The sequence below is a fragment of the Passer domesticus genome, chromosome 6, assembly GCF_036417665.1.
Source record: "Passer domesticus isolate bPasDom1 chromosome 6, bPasDom1.hap1, whole genome shotgun sequence".
NCBI classification, from domain to species: domain Eukaryota; kingdom Metazoa; phylum Chordata; class Aves; order Passeriformes; family Passeridae; genus Passer; species Passer domesticus.
Genome location: NC_087479.1, coordinates 17,590,002 through 17,616,960, shown reverse-complemented (window position 1 = coordinate 17,616,960; position 26,959 = coordinate 17,590,002). Strand labels below are relative to the sequence as shown.

At 42.1% G+C, this 26,959-nt stretch overlaps 1 long non-coding RNA gene across 1 annotated transcript; it reads right to left on the bottom strand.

Moving 5' to 3' along the window:
- Positions 1–10,238: 10,238 nt before the first annotated feature.
- On the bottom strand, positions 10,239–25,039 carry LOC135302760 (uncharacterized). The gene is made up of 9 exons (XR_010364310.1): positions 24,879–25,039; positions 24,184–24,295; positions 23,095–23,243; positions 19,849–19,926; positions 18,574–18,608; positions 17,673–17,829; positions 17,351–17,535; positions 17,082–17,177; positions 10,239–15,909 (listed from the first exon to the last, which is right to left on the bottom strand). It is a non-coding gene; the product is annotated as an uncharacterized LOC135302760 (long non-coding RNA).
- Positions 25,040–26,959: the final 1,920 nt, after the last annotated feature.

Here is a 26,959-nt window from a genome sequence, read left to right as displayed (position 1 = left end):
TAGAAAATATTTTATGAGGAGTGGCTCAATTCCTTATGGGGGTGTTTAGTCTGGAGAAAAGGAGGCTCAGAGGAGACCTTATTGCTCTTATAACTATCTGAAAGAAGGTTGTAGTGAGCTGGGGGATAGCTTCTTCTGTCATGTTTCAAGTGAAATAGCAAGAGGAAATTGCCTTAAATTGCACCAGGGGAGGTTCAGATTAGATTTTTTTTTTTAATTGTCACTGAAAGTGGTTAAGCATTGGAATATGTTGCCTAGGGAGGTGGTGAGGTCACCATCTCTGGAAGTGTCCAAGAGGCCTCTGGGTGTGGCATTTGGGTGTGTGGTTTAGGAGTGATTATGGTGGTGCTGGGTTTATGATTGGACTCAATGATTTTGAAGGTATCTTCCAACCTTGATGATTCTGTGATTCATATAATCCATTTGATGGGTGGGTTTTGCAGTATATATAACCCTCAAGTCAATACAAGGCTGCAGAACAAGAGCTAACAAAAAATTTCCTGTGAAAAGGATAGTGGTTTGAGAAAGGGAACCGTTTATTTAGTGCAGATATAACTTATGGTCAGAAAACAGAAAACCCCTTGTGAGAACTGGAGTTTCATCCATCAGCAGCTGGAGTCCTGACAGCTTTTATATTGCTATATGAATAGCAAATCACCTGTTGTCACCATCTGGATCTCAGTTCCTGGAGGAAGCCTGCTGGCCCCAGGAGAAGGTGGGCATTCATCATGATCACCCTCTCCCTGACACTCCCTGGGCTCCTCCACAATGCTGGAGACAACTTCTGTGCATCTCCTGCTGAATACAGTCAGAAGAAGCCTCTGGAACAGCTTAAACAGCAGCAACATGAGAAGGAAGCAACATAATTTGACAGGGAGATTTAAAATAGAACAGGTTCTTCCTACCTGCCTTTATCAAGAAAGCCCACTACTTTCTGGGGAAGTGTAGAAATTCATTGCCTCTTTGAAATGTAATCTGATAATAAACACAATTTTGGGAGAAGGAAGAAAAGCTCCTAGTTAAAGTGCAGAACCAAAAATAGCATTCTCTGCCTTCAGGATCTCACTGCTGCTCCCTGTGCCCTGCAGTGAGCAGATGCAGAAGGTACCAACCACAGAATACCTTCATCTGGGCCAGGGCAGCCATGTAAGCAAAGGCTGAGAGGTGGTTTTTAACAGAAGGATTGCCACTGCCCCGTAAGGAACACAGTCACAGCATACCACAGGTACAGTGCAACATGATTCAATTGCCCATGAGAAATAAAATAAGGCTGGAAGCTGGGAAAAGGAAATATCTGCCATTTGCAAACCCAAGCAGTGCAGGGGGAAGGAGGGCAAGTCACGTTCTCCTGCCTTCACGGGGCTCAGATTATCTTCTCATTACGCTTCCCAAAATACTGCTTCCCACAGCACTCTGCAATGCAGCCTGCAAAAGTGGAAGTAATCTGGGCTGCACAGTTGACTTCAGCTCTGATAGAACACTTGGTTGTGTTATGTGCAACGCTCATGTTATTGTCAGTGTGCCAGTAAATGTCATTGCTTTTTCTGGGAATATACCATGTCAGAAAATCATTTGGGGTAGGATTTTAATTTTCCATTGGATTCAGCAGCAGCTGAATGCTTTCCTCGACACGTGTTAGCAGATCAGACAATCCATCCTTCTGCTTCCCATCAGCACATGGCATGACAGCTTCCAGTCTCAGCAGTTGCAGCTCCCCCATCCATGAGTTAAATCAGCATTTGTGTTATGGCATTTTTTGCCCCTGCTGTGCAGCACTATGATTTTTCAGGTTTCAACAAAGGTGACAGGAAGCCTCAGCATCCAGTCACAGCATTGCACTGTGAAATGTCTTTTTGGCAACTCCAGATTTCAGGATGATGGGTTCAACAGCCCAGTCCCATGGAGTTAGAGGTGCTGGGTCAGTACCCCCTGAGCAAATCTGAAGACCCCACTGGACCAGATCCAACCAACTCCAGGACAGACAGACACATGGTCCCAGCTACAGAAGCTAAAACTTGGAAAACCAAGCCAGCCTGCTTACCTCACTTACCTGTGGGAATGTCCTCTGGGGAAAATTACCTGGCATTACATCATTTTTAAACACGTCACATTTCAAAGTCTCAGCTCTTTGCTCATAAAACCAATATGGCATAGTTCCTTCACCTACATGGAGTTGTGAAATGAATAATAAATGGATTTGAGTTCATTATCTGAGAGGAGCTATAGAAGTGTGACTTATTTTTAATTATGCATAAGTAATAATTTATTTAACATTTCTCTGTATTCCTCATCAGGTTCCTAAACCTGACTGCACTTTCCTGCTCTGTCTGCAAGTTCTCTCATGAAAGCTGACAATAAGCTTCAAACTTTTTTGTTGATTTTTTTTTTTTTAGGGTAATGAGATACTGTGTCACCGTCATTAAAGTTGTGGCACCTATTCTCTTAAAAAATAGGATATCAAGTTTACATGGAACAGGATATGACAAGAAATTAAAAGAATCAAACAACTACTTTGTAAACACCATTTGTTCAACCCAGTAACTAGAATTAGTCTTCTTTCTCCACAGTGAGTTTATATGGCACATGTGGCACATTTGTTTCAAGGCTATGGAGTCCAGATGGAGTCAAATAGACAATTCAAACACTGAATGCTGTGTGCTGCTCTTTCTGCAGAATTTTTGTGTCATTCTGTGTTTCAGAATGACACAAAACTACAACAAATGTTTATTTAGATGCCATTCAACTATACAAAAGGAAAATATTTTTCCAGGAGAAAAGAAATAAATAACAGTTTGTCCTCTCCATAATCTGCAATGCAGGGATACATGTCTGAAGTGAAGCAGGCAAATATTCAGAGGCTGAGGCTGGTGCAAGCTGGTGGGTTTTGCCAAGTCAAGCACACAAAGTCCTGAGTCAGCCTGCCTCCAAAATCAAGCAACTGTAAATAGAAAGCTGTTTGGATCTGTGATATTCTGGGTAATCTGGAGATTTCTGTCTTCTGTAAGAGTAAGAAAAGTCCTGTAGATTTGGTTTCAAATGAAATCTGAGCTTGTTCTCTCATTGATGGCAAGTTGCAGCTCCTGGGGAACACCAAGATCCCATTGGGTTTGAGGGAACTATGGCTTGCTGTTCCTGATACAAGCACAGGAGAGACTGGTGGCCACCTAGGCTTTAAATCCAGGTGAGGAGAAGCATGGATGTAATTTCTTGGTTTAGCCTTCCTTGGGTTTAGCCTTCTTCAAGAAGATGCACTCACTAGGGGTGTTTGTATCTCCATGACTTTGGCTTGGCAGCACTCACAATAGCTAAGAAGCTGCAGCTTTTAAGAGAGGCAGCGCCAGAGTCCAAGAAAGGAGCAACTAAAAGAGGTTTCTGTTACTGGGAGACATGTATTCAAAGTGCTGTTTGCAGGAAGGGTGTCTCACAATCCTCTGTCAAAGACTTTGAAGCAGAAAGACACCTTACTTCAGCCTCCCCATTAATGCTCTGGTTAAACAGGGAAAAGGAACAAGGAGAGGAGGATAAAAGAGCACAGCCAAACTTCATGAGATTACTCAAATTGGTGTGAGAAGCTGTTCAAAGGAATCACTTACTGAGATTGATGTAATTATGTGACAGGAGCTGTTAGGAAAATGATTGTGTTACAAATATATTGTGTGAAAGGATGATGCTTAGAAAATATTTTCTAAGCTGGGCTTTGAAGCTTATAAATTGTTTAGAGCACAGCTGCAGTGCTGGAAATAGGAAAAGCAAACCACTGGCTGAAGCACTGAAGGTTGCACTGGAACTCACTAGAAAGTAATTTTTATCTATTTACTAGTAGGAGCAAAGCAATGAACAGTGTTCTGTGTGGCTTTCTGCTGGGGAGGAATTTTTCTTCTGCTGGACTCAGGGAAGGCATAATTCCTGTCATTAAATCTCCAGGTTAGACATATGGACATGCTGCTTCTGCCTTTTATCCTCTCCCTAAAAAGACTGCAACTACCTTTCTCTCTTTCTATGCTCTTCCTTGCCTTTATCCATTACAGGGACTTACACAGCTCAGGAAGCACCATTCTGAATTACCCAAGGGGCAGAGCCTTTCACACCTGGCTCCTCAATAGCAACCTAATGACAGATAAAAATAATTATAATGAAGGAAAAAAAAAAAAAGAAAGAGAGAGAAACAGCTCAGGGAAAACAAAAATAAAAAAGAAAATAGCAGCTGTTTCCATAAGAGTATTTTTCTTCCGTGTAAGTGTAATCAGAGCTGCAACACTGTGCTCCCTGGCAGTCTCCAGATGCTGGTAACTAAACCCAGGCGTACAGCCGTGCCCTTGGTTCTGCCAGGGATGGCAGAGGACTGAGCAAGGGTCAAAAGTTTATGAGAGGCTGTGGCTGTGCTGGCACGTGGAGGGGAGCATGTTCCTGCAGCACACCCACGCTCCAAAGGTCACTGAGCCGCCAGGCTGAGCCCAGCAGCGGCTGAGCCAGCCCAGATGGAATTCTGCAGGAACGGCTGGTGGGAGACTGAGGGCACGGAGGTGGGGAACGGAGAGCAGTGATAACGGCAGGGGAGCACCACGGGCTGGGGACACGGGACTGGTGTCACACAGGCAGATGTTGTGCTCGGCAGGAGGCTTCATAGGTGTCCCAAGACTGGGAGAAGGTCAGTAGCACAGAGATTATCCTACTAACAATATTTCTTAAGCAATTGCTTCCTGTCTGCAAGCACTTTGGAAAGGAATGAAGAGAGTAGGATGCAGGGAAGCAAGCTGCACAGTAGCTGCTGTACCATGAGGAGGGAATCCCTGTTCTTGGCTGCTTTTTGGGTCCAGAGAGAAACACCCCACACCAAAAGGAGTTCCTGTTTAAATGCCAAGACAAAACCAGGCAGCTGGGCCTTGGCTGTCTGCAGCAACCCACAGGCTCTGACCCCCAGGAGGCATCTCCAGCTGGGCCAGACACCCCCTTCACACTTGACAGCACTGCCTGCAATGGTGAGATGGAGACAAGATGCATTTGGGAAGGCATCCCTCTCTCCTGTAAAGAGACAATACAGAAATGCCCAGTTTTATCCCACCCTTGGTTTTATACTTCCTTACCTCCAAGCAAATGCAGTGCAAGCTGGAGGTGTCAGCCCATGACACTGACATCTCCCTTTCTTTGTGCTTTAAGTCTTAAGCATAAGAGGACTTTGGTACTTGCAGAAGTACCAAAGTCCTCACTATGTTGAAAATAATTTCAGTCTCATCTTTGGCTTCATTTCCTGTGGTATTAAATAAATCTTCCTACTAATACCAGAGGAGCAGTGGAAGGCAGAATCTGCATTATCTGTATCTAAGAGAAGAAAAGGAAGATTATTTATTGACCTGATTGATCTCAGTGTTATTGTTTCACAGCTAGCAGGCTCCACCAGCACACATTTGCCTTCAATACGAAGAGCCCTTGACTCAGCTGGGACTGGTACTCCCTGTGCTAGGTATGAGACAGTCCTTGTCCTCATGAGTCATCTAAGTGGATAAAACAGCTCAGAAAGACAGGGAACAAGCAGATCCCTGAGCACCAGTCCTAGACAGACCTTATTTCCCAAGGACATTTTTTTCTAATGTGACTGGTTTTTTGTCACCTTGTACAAGGTGACCTTGTAGACAAAATGCATCCATATTGTATAAAGCCATTACAAAAAAAAAAAAATCTTTGAAAAGGCTGACAGCTTACTGCATGGACACCAAAAGTAGTCTTTGCAGAGCAGGATAGAACAGAAGGTAGAGTGCTAAACTCTTTCTGTTACAGATCATTAAATTTGAAGGAAAAAAAAAGACAAGACATATCCAAATCCTCTTCAGCTCTGAAGAAAACTATCACTCACTGGAAACTGATCTTTTAATCTTTACTTTGTCCAAGTCCAGGAGAATAATTCTGGAGTTGTTGAAAGTGCAGTAAATACAATATAGACCCAGACGAAAACACTGGAACCTGGTGATAACTAATTTCACTCTTAGTCATTTCTATGAGCTTCCTTTGCTGCAATGATGTAGGTTGCACCCAGTAAAAGAACCACTTCCATGAAAATTTGAATTTTAATTGTTTATAAAGATATCATAATATTTACAAAAATAAAAGCCATTATTTTTTATAAATAGTACTCTCCAGCATTTAGTAGCAAACACCAATCTCTTATGTACCATGGTCTAATGCTTGTAAATGTGTTATCACCACTTATCACTTTTAGGTGCTAGATATTTCAGTTTTGGGATCACATGGGGTATTTAAATGATGCTCAAGTACCAGTGTGAGGACCACTGTACAAATGCTTGTGATCAGATCAGGGATGTCAATGAAAGCAGAGAGAAAGAAAGGTCTTTGGCTAAAGTACAGCAGCACAAAGCAGAGCTGCTGCTGGGGCTGGAGTGCAAGGACAGGCTTTAGCTCCTGCCAGCAATGCTGCTCAGTGTCCCCAAGGGAAAACACAGCTGGGTGGGATTAATGGGGAAGCCCCCTGAGCCAGGGACCTGGGTCCCACCCACACAGCCAAAAGAGCCCCCTGGGATCTCCCATGCTGGCAGCATTCATGGTGGTACCTAGGGTGAAATATAAGCTACGCCACAAAGAGGGCATGGTAAACCTTCTTGGCTGCTATTAAATATCTAACCCAAAGAATATCTGCTTTCTGACATTTTTACATGTCCCTTTCTTTTTGTGAGACCATTTTGAGATTTTTGCATGATCAAAACAATTAAATATCACTTTCTGTACCTTGTAATGACCAGGGGTGCAGCCTGTAGTTCACAGATCCCATCATATTGAAGTCTTAGTGATCTCCTGCATATCTCAATTTATCTACCTGTGAAACAGAGCTGAATATGGTTGTGTCCATTTGGAAATTTAATGTCTTTTAACTGAAATTACTTGAAGATTTTTCAAGCAAGCCTTACATGTATCAAATTTTTGAAAATTCAGATTTTTAAAAAATTTAAACTAAAATAAAGTAAAATGAACCAAATCCTCAGTTTCCTTTTGTCAGCCTGTCAAGTTTAATCATCAAGCATCAGCAGCATTTTACCATACTTACATAACAATGTGTTTATTAATTTATCCAGCAGGCTAACTCATGTTCCCACTGAGGAATGCATAATCCTTAGCTATTATTTAGAACCTTTCATCCACAGATGTCAAAATGTGTTACAAATGCTGCAGTGCCTTTTGTCAATGCATAGCTTTTATTAACATCAGGGGAAAAAGGATTAAGCCAAATATGTTTCCTTGAAATAAATATTTATTAAGAAATTACCTAGTTTGCTCCACATCACTGTCTTTCAGACGTGAGTGCCATCATAGCATTCACTATTTGCCCTTGGGCAGTGACTCATCCCTGCTCCAAAGGCGCTCTCAGAGGCCAGCAGTGATCTCGGTGAGAGCACAGGGAGCACTGCAGGAGTGGCTGGGTCTGCTGCCCATCTCCACTGAGCAGCAGACAAAAGCGCAGACGCAAATTAATCACACAATTGCATTAGTGCCCTCTGAACCAGCACACTCAGCTAGTCCTCCACTGAACTCTGCTGCACTGAAAAGACCTTCAGCTGGATTATGCTTAAGCAAAAGCATTAACACTGAGTGCAGAGCAGCACCCTGCTCCCTCCCACGCAGACTCTGGGTAACCTGACATTGCTGCAGAGCCTCTGCTGGGCTGGCAGCGCCTGTGAATGCTGCAACATGAAATGGTTTGGGGCTCATATGCTTCATTTGGATCAGTATCTGAGAGCCAACAGGCAGCCCCTGGCTGAGAGGTCAGTGGTGAGCAGCTGACCCAGCAGCATGGATCCCCTCCCCCAGAGCTTCATTGCTGTGCAATCACTTGGTGCTGCTATTTCTGCCCAGCAGGTGAAAATACACCTCTCAGCCTCATGAAGCCCAGGGGATTATCCTCTTGCCCTGTCTTGGTGTCAGGGTGAGGGCAGCTGGCCCTCAGGTACTCTGTTGGGAATTCCCACATGGTATTTTTGCTGCCATCTTCCCCATCCTCTGGATGCAAGACCTGGCTTACTTTACATAGATGGACTCTGCTGCTTTGCACTGGGACTCGAAACACCCCCCAACAGGATTCCTGCTGGACAGTAGGCTGAGGAGGAGAATCCTCCTAGGCAGAAATGTTGAGAAGGGGTGACAGAAATCTAATTTTCACTCCATTACAGAAATCTAATTTTCACCCCTGAAAGCATTTCAATGCAAACCCAGTACTCAAAGCTCAGCACCCACTTTGAACTTAAACATCTGAGCCATCCTTTTCAGAACAGGCAGTGGATTTGTTCTGTTAAAGCACAAACAATACTAAAATTGTTGTTACAGTCTCTAGAAAATGTCAATGATTCCTCCCTGTTCTTCACTCAGCAAAACTGCTACTGGTTTGAAATTTAATCAATCTAAATTGTATCCTGCCCTCAGGGCAGCAGTTATCTGTGCTAACTCTGCCAGGCAGTGGATGCACGGTTCATGGGGATTAAACTGAAGAGATTCTGATTTCTAATCCAAGTGCAGAAGTGAGATAAGCATGGGGATGTACATCCATGTACCAAGGAAGTAATTTTAGGCATGGTCAGTAGCCAAACACCAAAAACCAGTAACAAAACTTAGGGGCTTGTGACTTTTGAGTGTGCAGGACACAGGCAGTGGATAAGGGGCTCTTGAACTTGGATGCTGCTGTCATTGGGAGAACATGGGCTGGCTCACTGGGCTGCAGCTCAGCAATGCAGACTCTGAGGAGCTCAGCTCAGGTGTGAAGCACAGGGTTGTCTTTTTGAGCCATACTGAACCACAGAAGTCACTGTGTAAACTTATTTGATGGAGCAAGAATTCTGTTTAATTACAGGGTTTTTTTGCAACATCTGTATTGTGAAGGGACGACTGATCTCTGAAGACCTCATGTCACAAGGGTGTCTGGTATCAGCCACAGGAGAATGAGATTTGATTCAATTCTAAAACTTTCTTTGCACTGCAGATTTTGGAGGTGCAATACAGAAAGCACAACACAAGTCAGCAGTCTGTTAGTTAAATGCTTTTGATCCGTATTTAAATGCAGTTTCAGCCTAAATCAATGTTGATATACAAAATGTAGTTTATTTTAGCAACAGGTTTATCTGTTTATTAATAGATAAACTGACAACTGAGGCAAGCAAATGTAGCTCCAGTGAGACCAACAGAGTTGATTTTACTCTTGGTATTCTGTGTTGCCTTTGAAAGATGTTACAGCAGTGTAACTGGGCCTCTGGAGCTTGCCAGCTCTTATTAACCTTGATCAGCAGGCAGGCAGGCAGGCAGAACTAAGAGGCCCTCATGATTCAACGTGGCAGAATCTGACCTCTGTGCTTGCCTCCTGTGCAAATTCATGCAGAACAAATTAATGCTTGAATGCTGCATCTCCACCAGAGACATGGAATTCCAAACACAGCCAATTCTCCCTGGGCTGTTCCCAGAGCCCAAAGCCCAGAGTAGGAATAAGCAAGCCAAAAATGCAAACCCCACCTGAGCCAGGCACCCTGGGTCTGTAGGAAACTTGTGGTCAATGGGCACTGATTGATTTCACCAGGAAAGCCTGTAGGGATCTGGAAGCAAGAGGAGTGTCTGGTGCTGCCCACAGTGCTGTGGCCAGAAAGGGCACTTGGCTGCAGCTACAGGGCAGCAGAGATGGGCACACGTGGGGTGTCAGAGGTTGTGTGAAGGGCAGAGGGTGCTGCAGGAGGAGGAGGGATGAGAGGGCTGGAACACCTCATCCCCTCTTGCAGGGAGGGCAGAGGGACACACACGGGGAAGCGCCCAACACTGTCCCCACCATCCCTGAAGGGGCCCAGAGGAGTTGCCTGAAACAGAAAAGAGACATTTAAGCTCCATGAATGAATTAGAGGGCCCAGTGGCACGGGCTGGGCAGTGGCACAGCGATGGTGCCTGGCCCTGTGGGCTGGGAGCCAGCCTGCAATGAGAGGCAGCAGCAGCCACACACAGGAGCCCTGCCGGCCCTGGCATCTCTCCAGAGAGAAGTGAATAAAACAAAATAAAAAGTGACTCCCTGTGATTCAGTCCTTGACTTGTCCTAAAATAAACAATTCTCTAAGGCTCACATGTCACACATTAGAAAAGCCCCCGCCAACCAAAAATGCATATATTTGTCTCCCTTGAATTCTGCACTGTACTTTCAACAGCTAAAACCTGGGATAAATTTTCACTGCTTTTCTTTTTTGAACAATAAATCCCTTCCTAAAATATGTATAAACACAAAATAGGCAGCACTTTTTAGAAAAGGGTTTTTAAAAAAATTAGTATTAATGGTATTTTCTGCATTATATTTCACATGATATTATCATATTAAATACAGTCCCATATGAAACTGTGGCATTTCATGCTTTCCTCTAGGGTGTGCCTGCTTATTTTAAATCAACATACCCTTTTTTAGGTTTTAATGTTAAAGTGGGAGCTAAGGTTTGCTTTGATTGACTGACTTTTCTGACTGAGCATATTAATTAAGAAATTAATATATAATTGACGATTAAGAAATAATATATAATTGTATTTCTGGAACTATGAAACATCTTTGCTTGTTGCAGTTTTTAATGTTTTATACAGAAAGGCATAAACCTGTAATTTTTTTCTAATTAGTCATTGTTTCTGCTATATATATTTTAATTATAAAACATGTCAGAGAGATGATCTTAAGATATAAACAGAGAGAAAAAAAAATCTTTTTTGTCTTTAAGAACATTTTTTTAAGAATTTGTACAATGGTAATGCCAAGGGTTCCACATTTGTACTTGATGATACCAGAAGCTGTACAAATAACAAGGTAGAATCAACCCCTGTAGAGAAATAAGATTTTAAAAATATGACTTATTAAGAAGCAGGAGGGACATGGAGTTGTTTTTGAAATTGTGACCTTCCCACTTTTCCAACATTTCCACTTTTTCATCCCTAAGGGTGTGATTGTAGCTCCCAATCAGCTCAGATTTTGGGGAGAATTAACACCTGCACCAGGAGCCTCTACAAAGGCACGAATATGTGCAGAAAACTTACAGTCACAGCTGAAAAATAGGACAAGCTGGGTAATATATTCACCATCTGTGGTACAAATAGAAAAGACTGAAGACCATATCTAAATTTTCTGCCTGAAAATGACCGTGGGTGAGCTTTTGGCTCACGTTTAAATGCAGTACCATGAGCGTTCTTCTTCCTCTTCCTCCTCCTCCTCCTCCTCTTCTTTCTCCCCAGGTGAAATCTATCAGCTGGTGCTGATGGTTATCTGTGCTGCCCCCACATCCCAGTCAGTGACCTCCATATGATCAGGTTGTTTTCACTTTTCACCATGCACTTGCATTTCACCCCTCCTGCCTCCTTTCCTGGGGCCTGGGACGTGGTGCCAGTGGGATGGAGCACCTGCACAGGGCCAGCAGATAGAATTGGGACCTCTGGGAGACCAAGGGACATCTCTAAAGCATCACGGCCAACACTGGATCCCTGAATTTGGGCAATGATTGCTGCACTGTCTTGAAACAGCTGTGCAATTTCCTGCTCTTTCTTATCCAGATGCCATGTTTTATCCTGAGCTTGATTCTGGATGGAGTGAATCCCAACACCTCACACAGACAAGTATCTGCCAGACCCTTCTTTCTTATTTATTTGCAAGCTGGCACAGCACCTGCATCACTGAGTAGGTATCTCCCCATTTGAAAATCAGAGTTTCCAGTTTCCACAAAGATAATTGTTAGAAATACTTGTTTATTGATTATTCTCTTATTTATCTGACATTCCTTGTCATTGTCTCATGCTATACTTATTTATTTCATGTTTCTTTAGTTGTAAGTGTAATTAGCAACAAAGCTGTTAGCAACACCTTAATGTGTCTCTGAGGATTGGAAAGAATAAAATGCTCTCAATTCCTAAAGAAATCCTGGCACCACTTATGTAACTGCTACTACAGATGGCAATACATGTAACTTGCCAAGAGCATGAGTAACTTATTTTTTTTAATTAGTAATTCTAGCATGGGTCTGAGCTGTCATGCCTGACTGGCAGATTTTAGCCCATTGCTTTCCATCAGAGGATAAGACTGGGTTTCTGATTTTTACAGGGGACACTACTTTATGTCTGTCCAAACCTTTTCATATCTGGTCTTCAAAGCAGCCAGTCTGTAAGAGCAGTCCAGGGTTAAGATATCCAAGTGCTCTGCACACAAGGTGAAAATGGGAGTGGGGTTAGAAAACCTAGTCTGGGATGATCAAGCAAATATTTCAGACTCAGTAGAATGTGTATATAGAGCTATACCACAAATCCAAGTAATTTCAAAATGAGTTATACCTCTTTGCATAATAATTACATTTGCACAGTGATGAATAAGGGCATGTTTTCCCATTATAACTTTTGTTGTGGTTTCACCCCAGCTGGCAACCAAGCCCCACAGAGACACTCACTCACTACCACATCAGCAGGACTGGGTAGAGAATTAGAATGATAAAATCTGGAAAACTCATGGGTTGAGATAAAGACAGCTTAATAGGGAAAGCAGAAGCCACACACACACAAGCAAAGCACAACAAGGAATTAATTCACTGCTACCCATGGGCAGGCAGGTGTTCAGCCATCTCCAGGAGAGCAGGGTCCTGTCACATGTAATGGTGACTTGGGAAGACAAAGGCCATCACCCCAAATGTCCCCCACTGCCCTCCTTCTTCCCCTCACTTCATGTTCTGGGCATGATGTCACATGCTTTGGAATATCCCTTTGGTCAGTCTGGGTCACCTCTCCCAGCTATGTCTCTTCCCAGCCTCCCACACACCCCCAACATCCTTGCCAGTGTTATAGCAGGAAAGCAGAAAAGGCCTTGCCTCTGTGTAAGCCCTGCTCAACAAGAACAAAAACATCTCTGCATTATTAGCACTCTGTTCAGCCAAATCCAAAACATAGCTCCATATTAGCTACTGTGAAGAAAATTAACTTTACCCCAGCCAAAATCTGCACAATCCACCCCTTATTCCATACCATTTATGTCCTACTCAGGTCCCACACCATCCAATACAACCCCATTAACCATCCTCACCCTTGCCATTCTTTGATAATCAACAACTTTGACAACTTTTCAGCAGCTCTCATAAGATCATTGTGAACTTCCTCAACAGAGGATGAAGTCGGGTGGAGCCATAGATCACGACTAGTATTCATTGGAGCATCTTTTCTCGGTCAAGCTCTTAGGCTGAATGGAATCCAGCTGTTATTATGGAGACCAGACAACCATCACTGAGGACATTCACTTGCTTCCTTGGGTGTTCACACTTGCTCCCAGTTACCTGGGATCAGCATCAGCTTCCTGAGACACAAAGGCACATACTGAGACACTAGTGGGTTCAGCAGAGCACCTGGGGCTTGTTTCGCTAGGTGTCTATTTAAGCCTGTAGTTTTTGTCTGCAGATGCAGCCACTCTCTTTTCAGATGTGCTCTGAGTTACACACCACGGTGAACACCAGTGGCTTCAGACAGATTCAGCAGCCCTTTTGTGCCCTGAGTTGATTGGTGGTGTAGCCAGTCATGGTAAGAAGATTTCCTACCTACATGCCCACAGAGTTTCAGTGTTTTCAGATGCTGGCAATTGAAGGTTCCCATAATCCAGATATACGAGGAAGCAGAGATCATGTTCCTCCTGTAATTTCTGTATTTCCTTGATTTCGCCTGCCTAAAATCAAAATCCTTCTGCTCTCCTAACTGAAGGAGTGCATTTTGGCAGGGAATGGAAATTGCATTTTTGTCTTTGGTTGGGCAGGCTTAAAATAACTGTCAGCCTTAGTTCTTTGGGAGACTGGATAGCGTGGGTATTTATAGGAAAACTGATTTGATGGGTTAAGACTGAAAAATTAGAATCTATATTACATTTCAAAATATTACTGTACAATTCTGAGATGCTGCCATGGAGACTGCATCATTACTCTGCTTTACATGTGCATTCAGTCACTAGGTCTCCTCAGGCTTTCACAGCAATTCTGCCACAACCCTCTTCCAGCTTCCAACTATGAAGCCTCAATTCATTCTTCAGTGTAAAATAGCCATTAGAGCCATTGCAGTAGCCCAACATTATCTCTCCAATGTCTCCCCATCTTTGTTCTTCCCCTGTTCTGAACCTGGTGGTCATGATTAGAAAAACACCAGCTTCCTTTCATGACCTCCGGAGCACAAAACAAGGGCTGGCAGCAGGGAGCTGCACAGCGAGTCAGGCACGCTGCCCGGAGAGGCAAATACACGGGGGGAGGACAGCAGGAGCACCCCTTTTTTCTATTTTCCAAACTTGCCACAATTTCTCCAGAGTTTCCAGACACAAGTTTGAAATTTGAAATTTTACAGAGTCTGGAAATAACTTCGTGTGATAAGGAGAGGTACAATTTTCTTTGCTTGAACAATATTCACCCTTGATTTCTGGTGAGGCCTTACACACCATCAAGCAAGAGTAAGACATAACATAAAAACATACAGCCTAGAAGTTACTGAAATAAAAAACTGTACAATAATCTAAATCAATGGGATTATGGCTCTAATACTGCTGGTGACCTCAAGAGTGATTGGGTTAATCACCTACAGCTCATTATCTCAATGAGTTTCCCAAGCTTTTTATTTTTGAAATGTGCCCTCTTAGCCCAGCTTTCAGAAAATTTATTTTCTGCAATGGTTTAGCATTATGGTTTAAGAAGTTAGTGCAAATCTCTCAATATCTGTGGATAGCCATGAAGCTTTTGGTTTTATACCTGCCATGTTAATATTTTTGTAGAGGACTATAACTACTTAAATCAGTGGGAATGGCCTTGCACACCCTGCAGTATGTGCATGCTTCCCACACTCACTGCCTGGCTGTCTCTGGGGCACTCAGCCCTCAACAGCCCAACATGAGTTTCTGATGCAGTGGCAGTGGAGGTGCTCTGCAAGAAAACCCTGTCCTCAAGCCAGCACAACAATAAAAATTTGCTATTAAATGAAGATTCTTCAGAGAATTTGGTCATTTGCCTAGCTGCAGGTGACAGAGAGGATTTAATAACTTCATCAGTTGTTGTCTGAGCATCCAATGCTCCCCATCTCTGTGCTGGGGAGAGGCAATGCTGTGTCAGTTGCTTTCATGCTGTGCACATCATGCCAGGCAGCACACACATCAGCTGATGTGACCTGATGCAGCAGGTAATGAGATCTATGCCAAGCTACTGAATAGAAGGAGATTATTTTAACATGCTGAACGCTGTTGTCTTGTTGGGCATGTTTCTAAATGTTTTTGTCGTCAAACAAAGCATTGTCTATATGTATGGTTTTCCCACTAAAAAATAAAAAAATAAAAAAGCAGCTGGCAATTACTGCCATGGCACTGGAGATTATCCCCTCTCCTTATGGGGTCAGTTGTCCAAATGCCAGTAGCTATGGTTTTGTCTGGAACCCCTAGATTAGAACTGCACCACCAAGACAGTCCTCATGAATCATCACAAGTGAAGCACAAGGCAGTCAGGGCTGCAGTGAGCAGTCACATTATATTTCCTTCTTCATTCCTAGCCTGTGGATCTGTAGGGGACATGAGATAGGAATCCCAGTGTATTCAGTTGTATTTTTTGCATGAAAATCCCAAAGAAGCCATCTGCTACAGTACAGTAGGAGATGGAAGCTCTTGCTCTTTGGGTGTGTCTTGCACATATGTTGCTTTTGAATGCGGACTCCAGAACAAGCACATGTAACATGCTCAAAAGGGAAATTATGAAAATGTGGAACGATGGCCTATTTGTACATTACCAGTCTGGAGTACAGTTTAATTCTGGAGAGGATGGAATGCCTGAGCTTCCAGCTTTTGGAGATGTTGATCCTCTGCTCCACCAACAGCTGCTTTGTTTATGCAGTATCTCACTGGCATTGAACAACTTCATTGTCCCACTGCAATGGGATTTTATAAATATTTTTGAAACCATCCACATACCCTCATTATGATTAACAAAACCAATACCTGAGAAAAAATTTGCTTCTAGCTGCTTCTTGGCAGAAGAAGGAGCATGCTGGGCAGTATTCAGAGCATGAGTGCACATGTGGTCATATTCCAAATGTAACCACATGCACCCCAACACACTCGATACGTGCAGGGCAGTTTTCTTTTTTTTTTTTTTTTGGCTTTGACACAATTTTTGCACAAACAGAAAAAACCTGAGCCTCTCTCATGACCAGATGAGGAAAAGAATAAATTCTGCTTAGATGAAGTGCATTGACATGATGAACTCATTGCTGTCAGCCCTGTAACTCTGGGAACTGGGGAGGATTCCTCACTTGTAGTTTTTGCCTAGAATTTACTAGTAATTCTTAGCACAGACATTCTAGCACAGTTCAGAGACAGCAAATTTCGCAGAGCAGCTGGGAGGAAATCCACCCACAAAACTCTGGCCCAACATCTCTCCCAGCTGACGAGATGCATTAATTAGTTCTGAAACCCCAGAGGCCAGAGTCGGAGGACATCAGAGTGGACAGTGCTGCTTCAGTACTGACCCAACAGCACAAGCCCTGATGCAAATCCCATCAAATCAACTCTAGCAAAATATAAATCTGTTTATAGAAGGTACAAGGTCTATCCCACATTCTGAAAATCAGTCCCTGTCTGCAGACACATCCAGAAATTACGCCTATTTACTTGGGCAGAAGAGTGATTGTGGGACACAGCATTACTACTGATACTATCAAAATAATTTGCATCCTATATATGTCCAAAAAATGCTAAAAAGATGTATCCTTCTTATTTCCTTTAATGCTATCTTGCAGATGGACACAGCTGATATTTCTTCTCTTGGACTATGTTGCAAGGTCAGGGAAATCATCAAACACAAGGAGCTCGAGACATGACACTTTTCTTGATTTCCTGCTCAAAAGAAAGCTCTAGGGCATCTAAGAGCTCCTGCTCCTGCTAAGCTTCTGCTACTGTTGTCAGATAGTCTAAAAAAACTCTTTGTAGCTTTGAATTATGATCATCAAGAAAAAAGTGCTGCCTAAAGCTGCAGCTTTATGATGATGGGCACTGGTGCTGTGCTGAAGTGTTTTCCACATGCTTCAAGAAATAAACTCACCTTCTCTTCTGGGCAATGTATAAAGAATATTCAATATTTATTGCTGGAACTTCCATCTACACCAGTGCCTTTTTCCAGCATCATACTTCAACCGTGCTGCAAAGGGAAGAGGAAGCTTTTGTGTAGCAGCCACGACCTGCCCAACAAATGCACATTACTGTGCACGTTCCATAGATTCAGAACGAGCAAAACATTTTCTTCATAATTTCAAACATCAGGAAAACTGCTCACAATTTTCTGCTGATATAGAAAACATCTGTAAAGTATACCTGAAAGCTGGTATGGCTTCTCCAGGTTAGCACATCATGCTCAGTGTCCCTTTAGAGCACAGAAAACAGCAGTCCCCACTGCCAACCTCTTCACCTGCTGGAGAGCAACAGGGCTGAAAGATGACTGCAGCCAGTCACTAGTGCAGCTAACTCCTTTCTTCTTCCTTCTTTCATGGATAGTTTCTCTTAAAAAAAGCACAGGGAGGATTTTACAATTGATCATCCTTATGAGACAGTCTTTGAAATAGGAACAATATTTTTCTTAATGTGATTGTATAATATTATCATGACTGGAATACTTTTGACAGTGAAATAAGCTTACCTAATAAAGTGGGTGCTGTGTTGACTCTTCTTTCCTCCTTTCCTCAAAGGCAGGAGTGTGCACACTACAGAGAGAAGGTATTTGCTGCTCTTCTTGGTTTTCAGAAATACAGTGTTTAAAAAGACCTAGCCACTCATGCAGTCTTGTTTGTCTCATCCTACAGATAACCACAACATACCAACTTATTCAGTGTTGCAAGGGTGGTAGGCAAAGCAGGATCAAAGAAATTAGTTCAGCCTCTTCAGTTTTCAGGGTGAATTGTGATACCTAGTAGAATTCATCCCTTGCCAGCAGAACTCACATGTAGCAATGTGCATGAGAAGCAGAGGCTTATTGGGGCATTAGAGCTCCTCTGCAATGCCCTTGGCCATCAAAATACACCAAAAAGGACCAACCACCAAGCTTCTATGCTGTTTAGCTCTCTATCCTGGAACAAGGGTGCAGACATGTAGACCTCAGTTAATGCCAGTTTTTCCCTAGCTTCTTTCCCTATCTATTTGATAAGTCATTTTGATGTCATCTAGTCAAGTAGCAGTCAGTAATAACTGACTTTGAAGAACTTAGACACATGGCCTAGCTTTCATAATCCTACTATAGTTTCTGATTTGCTAAAGGAAGCTTATGCAGGGGTGGTTTCAGGCATACTTTTAAACATTCTAAACATTTTTATCGATGATTCATCCCATTTGCCTTGGAAAGTTGGTTTTTTGCCAGAGGGCATGGTTTAAGTTTGTTACATTATTCATCCAAAACGTTGGTTGACAGTGCTTCCAGCCAGGTAAGTAAAGTGTAGGAACTAACTGCCACATGAACCATAATGCTTAAGCAGGATCCTTTCAGTATGGGAAGATTTGGACATGACATAAGCAGTAAATAGTATGTCTGGATATTTCTTACTTACAAGGGCTTGAATGACAGTCTCAGCATGTCCCATCTCTAAAGAAAGAAAGAAAATCTTTTGTTTGTCCAGAATTAATTTTCTGACCTGTCATTCAGTAACTATTCTTATTTCCATGACACTTTAGCACGACAAACACAACAGAAAATGTGATATTTGAGCTGTACAGCTCTGGTTGGATAATAAGCACTCAAAAATCTTCCAGTTCCAACCTCACTGCCATGGGCAGGGACATCTTCCACCAGGCCAGGTTGTTCCAAGTCCCACCCAACCTGGTCTTGAACACCTCCAGTGTTGGGGCACCCACAACTTCTCTGGGCAACCTGTGGCAGTGCCTCACCACCCTCACAGTAGACAATTTCTTCCTAATATCTTGCCTTAACCTGCCATTTTTCAGTTTAAAGCCATTACCCCTTGTCCTTATCTCTGCATGCCCTTGTAAAATGTCCCTCTCTGTCTCTCTTTTAGGCCTCTTTAGGTACTGGAAGGTGCTAGAAGGTGTCCCCACAACCTTCTTTTCTCCAGGCTAAGCAATCCCAACTCTCAGCCTGTCTCCAGAGGAGAGGTGCTCGAGACCTCTCATCACCTTTGTAGTGCTCCTATGGACTTGCTCCAACAGGACCAAATCCTTCCTCTGCTGGGAGTCCCAAAGCTGGATACAGTACTCTACTCAGGGTCTCCCCAGAGTGGACTAGAGGGGGAAATAACCTGCACTGACCTGCTGGCCATGCTGCTTGTGATGCAGCCCAGAATGTGGTTGGCTTTCTGCTCTAGAGCAAGGATCAGAAGTGTTCTGACACACAACTGTTCCACATATTGACAGCCAAACTGAACCTGGGAGCTGAATTTCCATGCCCTTATACCTCCTGAATCTCTAAGACAGGATAACACTTTAATGCTGGGGGGGTATACTTTAAAATTGCTGAAAAAGTACTGGTCAAAATACAAGACTAAGTCTGTCTTCTCTTCAGAATTAAGCAAATGAGCAACTTGCACAGCCCTCATGCTCCTCAGATTCTCTCCTTTCAGAGTAACTGGCAAAAGCAGCCTACCTTGAAGATCTTTTATGAAGACTCAACACTTCCTTTTCTTAAAGCAATTTGAAATTCTGTGCTCACTAACAAGCCCTTATATATGTTAATATACTTGATTTTAAACCAGAAGACAATTTATGCTTTTTCAGAACTCTCATAGCAACACAATTCATTAGAATACCTAATAAATTACATGCATTTTTTATTGTACAAAATTTCTGAAATACATTTTTTTCTTGCTTACATGAAGATATGTAGTGAAATAGTCAATAACTTTTACTGCATCCTCATCTTCAATTTATGACAGGGTTGTAGAAGAATGCTATGAATAGAAATGCATCATCATTAAAAATTTTGAGACAAATAAGTCTTAAATACTTTTCTCAGGTCCCCCCAGCTGCTGCAATGGGCATTCTCCAGTGCCTTCCCAAGAGCCTGTCTTGCCTATCAGAGAGCACAGATCTTTCAGCATCTAGAATTTTACAGTTCACTGGGTGGGACACAAGTGGTGAACCTGAAATGACATCACAGTATGCATTGCAAAGGGTGTTGAAAATGCCTAATCATGGTTATGCCCTAAACTTGGAGAATGAGTCATAGGGTATTACTACATCTCTTCTCCAAATTAATTTAAATATTGTGGGGGTCTCTACCAGCATAAGGAATCACACCTACAGTTTTTCAAAATCTAGAGACCCTTAAAGTACAGATGGACAAATACCACAGTGCACCTCACAACCAAACCTCTGCCCTTGGAGGCTTAGCTTTCTGATTACTTATTTTGGCCTCTAGCAATTTTTCACCACTGAAGAATATAGCCTAGGGAGAGCTGGCAGAACCTTCCCTGTGCAGCAGCAGTACCACAAACACTGCCAACCACAATTCATTTATAAAGGCACCCCCTCCTCTGCCCTTCTATTACCTCCCCTATGGAAACTGAGCTGATATGAGTTCATTTGCCCTTTTTTGCACCTTTTATTTTCCAGGTTTGGGGCACAGAACAGCAGGGAAGATGGCTGACAAGCAGATGCATGGGCCTGAGCTGCTATGCCTGAGGACTGGGAAAGTGGGGAAAGCTGCAAGAGGAGCATGATTGTCTCCTTATTTGAAGCTGATCTTAGAGTGAAGTATATAATTCAGTGAAATGTGTAATTTTGAGAACTGCTCTGAGACATGGATTTTGGTTATGGCTACAGGCAGTGCATTTTCACTGTTCCTTGCACTGTCCCAAGGATGTTGAAACCTTGGTATATCACTGAAAAATTCTATTGGCAAACCACCCCTGAGAAGCACAGCAGAGAAACAAAAGAAGCTTTTGGTTTGTGTCTGCTACTGCTGTGACCTTGGGATATGGGGTCCTCAGGATGGTCCATCCCATGTTGGGCAAACTACAGCAGAGCTGTCTTCTGCAGTATGGAGAGAGTAAGGTGGATGGTAAATTATATGGAGATTCTACCCTACCTCTGCAAATGTCCCCATGTTTCTCATCCCCTTCCTGTTCTCCCAGGATGCTGGCTGTCACTCGGAGTATTGGTCAAGGTAGCAATTTATCTGATGAAGGGGATTTTTGTTGATGAGAAAAGTCAGACTGCAATTTTTTATAGCTGTTTTACAGAGACATGAAGGAGCCTGAGGCATAAAGTGGCTGTCATCTAACTAAGATAAAAAGAACAAATTGGAAATATGAAAAAAAAGGAGGGAAAAAAAAAAGATAAGACTTTTGTCTTTGTTAACCCCTGAAGTCAGAAGTTCTTAACTTCTGTTTAAGAGACAAATGGTGACTCATTATTTCTTTCTACCATCTTAGAAAAGAGAAGACGTTTTGGTTTCCTTATATATGCACCAGCATACCACCATACCTAGACAACACCTGAAATTGAATTATACAAAAGGAATTATTCCTGAAATGGCAAGACGATTAATGTGTGCAGGTAAGACAGCAAGGACACAAAGAGAGCTCGCCTAAGAAACCAGTGCTTTACTGTCAGCTCCTCCTTGTTGAGGAGCCTTAGGGCTCACTGAGGCTTGAAAGAGTCTGCTGAGATGAGCATGTGGCAATATCTGCTCTGAGGAAAGCTCTCCCTGTTCAGAAGTAGAGCAGGGTTATCCAGAAACAGCAGTTTCCTCCAGGCTCTAGCCTACACCCTCTGTATTGTTAATATGGCCAAGAGCAATACATGCACCTCTTGACAAGACAGAGAGATTATTTCATTGTTTATGCACAGTTACATACTATAGACATCAGTACTGCATTTAGATATAGCCTTCTTACATATCAGCACCTTGAAGATGTACTTATTGCCTTTGGTTCATGGTACAGATACTCGATTTGCAAAAAAACCCAAACCCTTTGGAATATTCAGTCAGTCTCATTGACTGCTTTTCCAGACATTGCCCTGTCCTGCGTGTCTGGATCAGTCTGAAAGTTTGCTCTCAGAGTAATATTCCTCATTGGCTCCTGTACAGTTCAACAACATAGAGACACTCAATGGCCCATTGTTTGCAGTGGTTTTCTCCACCACTCTTCTTCTGAAAACTTCATCACAAATGGTGTTCCATAGTAAACATGAAAGTTTCCCTCATTCTTTGTGTGTCTCAGAGCATGGTAGTTCTCACAGAGGACAAAGAATTGCCAATGAGACCAGATATTTTTTATCTAAAGCAGACACAGAAACAGAAGCTGCTGAGAAACTGCATCATTGCAATGAAAATAAACCCTCTGTCAAATCAGACAAATAAAGCAGAAGAGGCAAAGCCATTAGCAATACTGGATTTTGTGCAGATTTCTAGCTAACCCCAAGACATTTTGCTTACTGCAGTTGTAGCTCCACTTAGGAAAGGGTCATGTTTTGTACTCCATAAATTCTCTTGGTTCAATGGTCTTGGTTATTTATCACTCTGAGAATTTATGAGTTTTAAATATAAATACCAGTAATTAGTCAATGAGAAGGTACTTCTAATTAAGACTACTGAGTCAAAGGTCTTTTGAGAAAATTGAATAAACACTGAACATGCACGGACATGATAGATAATTCTGCACCATACACCTTCTATGTAAATACCACACTTCTCTGCTACACCATATTAAGGCTCAACGTGGTGCAATCCATGGCTCAAATGCTACATAGTCTGAGGTCTCATTCCTCATATTCTCATATGTTTTTCCTTTTTAACTCTAACTGTAGGTGAGGGGCAGAAATATTTCCACTTTAGCTTTTTATTATTATTTTGGTAAGGCATAATTAGGCTGTCGCTCATTCAGCTCCATCTGGCAATCTGAATATCTGTGTTTATTATGGGAAGGAGTGATTACAATTTGTTCCAAATAACTGCTGTTTGAATTAACCAAGATGACAGATAAGTGCAGATTTCCTCTGCTTCAGAGGCCTTAGGGAAGGTTTAGAGTGCAGAGGCTGTTTTTGGAGATGCTTCCTCTACACTTAGCAGCGCAAGCACAGTCCTATAATGGGTACATTCCACAAATACTTACTGCTAATTCAGTATCCACTGAAAGGTGTATCTACTCTAGTGTTCAAGTTCAGATCAGGAAGGCACTTTGGAAGGGAACTCTTAGTAATGCTCACTTGACTGTGGTTTTGGTCACACCAGAAATTTGTCTTGGCACACACAACCTGGAATCTGGAAGATCAATGATGATTGATCAGTGAGGATAAGCCTCCAACACCAACTCAGTTCTCAAGACTAATCTAGAAACAGACTGGAGTGAAATGCCCTGAAAGGTGTAAAGTGTGGGCAGCTGATCCATAGCATCAGCAGCTTTGTTCTCGACTTCCATTCTCATCACCCTGCACTATTTGGTAAAGCAATCATTCTCTAAAATGTTAGGTTACTGTCATTTGAAAAAACATTAACAGAAAAAGCACTAGATAAATCTGGCAGCTGATGTGCTTACCTACACCTGATTCCTTCTGCCATGAGCACAAAGATAATTTCTAGCTATTAAAGTCTTAGCTTTAGACTTAGACTTTAATAGAGGGAATTTATCAGTTCCCAAATATACTAGAGGGAGTTTATAAGCTTTAAAACACATTTCCCTTACATTTTCCCTAAAGGAAGAGCCAAAATATTAAACAGAACATAAAATGAAGGTTATTTTAAAACAAAAGGTTCATACAGATTACTTCACCAGGCATGCTGTTTGGGTAAATAACAGTTCTCGTTCTGAGTAAAGCCTGGTCACACTGATTTCCAAGAAGCTATACTGTATCATGGATGATAATTATTAAGAATAACCTGAAGTATTCAAAGGGTTTTGCTGCTCGACGTCACACATGAAGCCAGTGGCTGAACCAGTAGCAGAGCAGAGAAATTTTGACATGAGTTCTTGATTGCTTTGACCATAAATGTTATTTTTTAAAGTCACTAGCTAATGAAAAGAAAGCCAAAAACCCAACAAAAATCCCCAAACACCTCATGCTTTAAAAACCTTTGCTCAAACTTTTTAGCATTTAGTGGGGGAAAGAAGAGAACTGATCACATTCAGGCTCAAATCACTCTCTGCCCTATTACTTTTCTTCCCATATCCTACAGAATCATATGAGTATCTAGTAGGATTCACCTTCCTCTCTGCCAGCACTACACCTTCATTCCAGATGGCTGCTCTGGCTCCAGTCTTGTAGCATGTATTGTTTGACAGAGTTCCTGGCCTCCGCAGCACAGACAGTGTAGCACTGGGAATGAAGCAAGGGAAAAAGAAAAAAATGTTAATTTTAGTAGGTTTTATCAAACAGCTCCTTCTCTTGAAAGTGCTTTCTAACCTGAACAAGTTCAAAGTCACAGTTTGAAGGCTCTGCTGTGTCACTATCAATTACCTGTGAAGCTCCACTAGGACAGGAGAACTGCCTGAGGTGCCAAAAGTGGGTAGGTTTGTTGTGATCTCCTATTAGCTCATTACTGTGAATTAATAAAACAGTAACCTGAACTAAGCAGGGTGCTATATCAGTAACTGGTCTTGATACATCCTTCTTTTAAACAAGAATGTTTAAGAACAGGGATTGCAGCATGATGAGAAACGTTGCTCTCAATTTAGTCTCACATGACACTGAATTTCACATTCAGATATCTGGGAACAATTCTGTTGCTCCCCAGAATCTAGCTTTGGCCCCATTAAACTCAAGAGGCGATTTACCAGAATACAAGCAAAGTATTTCAGGATTACTGATTGCTTTCTCTCTCTTTGCTTTGTTGTTTCTCTCCCTTGCTTTCTCGCCCTGCAAAGAGCTTTTATCCAACTGCAGAAAGACAGGTGGTTACCTTGGAAAGCGTGTACATTTGGGAGGTTTTTGTCCATCCAATGTCAAGTTTTGCTGCAGGAGCTTCTGCTGACACTCAGCTACTGCAACCTCTGATCACTGGGCTTGCAAAACTCAACCTCACACTCCAATGAAGAGATAATTTGTGTCATTTAAACAACCTCATCCTTCACTGCTTACACTGCAGGGACTGAGATAAGAGTTTCCATGGTGCAGAGCAGCTCTGCGCATGCCTCAGTGAAATCAGAAACACCCCCTCTTTTCCCTGTTGGGTAAGTCCCACTCTGCAGATGTACCTGCTGATCCATTAGAATATTGCCTCAGATCTTCAGAGATTACTGTTAAGGTGCATATCTTCCTTTTTTTTTTTTTTTTTTTTTTTTCTGCAGAACAGAAGAATGTGGGTTTAATATGGAACTTAGGATAAGTATATTGTAATAGTACAGTGAATTATGCTGATGGGGAAAGTGACAATGATGGGGGTAAAAAAACCCCCAGAAAATGTTTATATAAATAGAAAACTTTCCTGTTAACCAACATGACATGTTCCCAAGACTGGAGGGGAACCAAAGGAAAATATGAGCTTTCTTGTCCAGCATGACCTCTCTTTCCATAAGGTTTCAGCACCAGTTTCAGCACTATCCTCATGGACCAAACAGAAGAAGAAAACTAACCCAAAATGCCACTGAATCAGTGCAACACATTTTTGATATTTTGCAATTAAAAATGCAGTTAAAACCAAAACCCCATAGTTTGATCAAATGCGCACGAGCAAATATTTTTTGTTCACCGTAGCAAACAAATGGAATACTTCACAAAATCAACTACCATTTGATTCAGGAAACACATTTGCTGCTGTGATTCTGCCCAAGACTACTTGGACAGCTCTCTGTAAAGGCCTGAATGTTGCAGAACATGGCATTTCAACAGGTTTATAGAGACAGACCATGGAGATAAAAAGGAAATCATCTGGTAGGAAGCCTTAGAGGACAAGGTTGCTGTGCTCCTTAAGTATCAGTCTGTTTAAAAAAGGAACTTAAGGAACTGAGTGGTGCATTAGGCTGACTGTGCCTCAGAGAGCCAGGCTGAGGATGGACGTGCTTTTTTCTAGACCTCTTTGTGCAGTATTAGTGCACCAAGTGATAAATCAGTCTTGCCTATGTTATACCCATGACATCACTGCTTGTGAATATGCTTCTCTGGGAGATTTTTTGATTTTTCAGAATTCCCAGAAAAGAAGCACCTTCAAGATATTAAAGTCCATCAGTGTACAGGGGAGAAGTCATTGCACATGAGGACATTTTGCTGTGAATCATGCTCTTTGTGTGGGAGAGACAAGTAAAGATTAAAGAAAGGTTTGAGGCATTTTTCTCTACAGTATTGCACCTGGCAAATTTCCAGAGAGAAATAAACCATGAGATCTAGGAGACAGAATGAAGGCTTCTCAAAGACGAAAATGAAAAGTTACATTCTGCTCCTTTAAAAAAATGACACCATATTTGAAGGAAGGCAGAATATATATCTAGTCAGAACGAAGTTAGGGCCTGACTAAAGGATAAATTTCTCTTGTAGATTTTGTGGCTTTGTACTTCTATCACCACATTTCATCTTCAGCATAAACACAGAAAATACAATCTTTGATGCCAGGCCTAAAAAAGATTTAAAGTTTTTGGGCAATGCTTTTCCAGTAATCTATATTACAGTATCTGCAGATTTTAAACACTGTCCATTAGACATACAGTTCCACAAAATGTTCTTTTTTTTCAGACAGACTAATACTTCAGCTGCCTCACAAAATCTTCTCTTCTAGGATTTCTAGTGGAAAGATTTCCTTTTTTATCACAATGATGTCACAGATTAGTGAGGGTGGCTACTTCCTCCCACCCCCGTTATCCAAGATTTTGTTGTATGTATTTAGTTTCATTTTTCATCCTCTGCTTTCAAAATTAACTCAGCTGTGGATGAAGACATATCCTATTAGCTCTATCCCTTTGGGGAATGCCTACAACAGCTGCAGCTGCCATTTCATTTCTCCTTAATACCCTTGTGTCCTAGAATACAAATAAAACAAATGTTGGTATC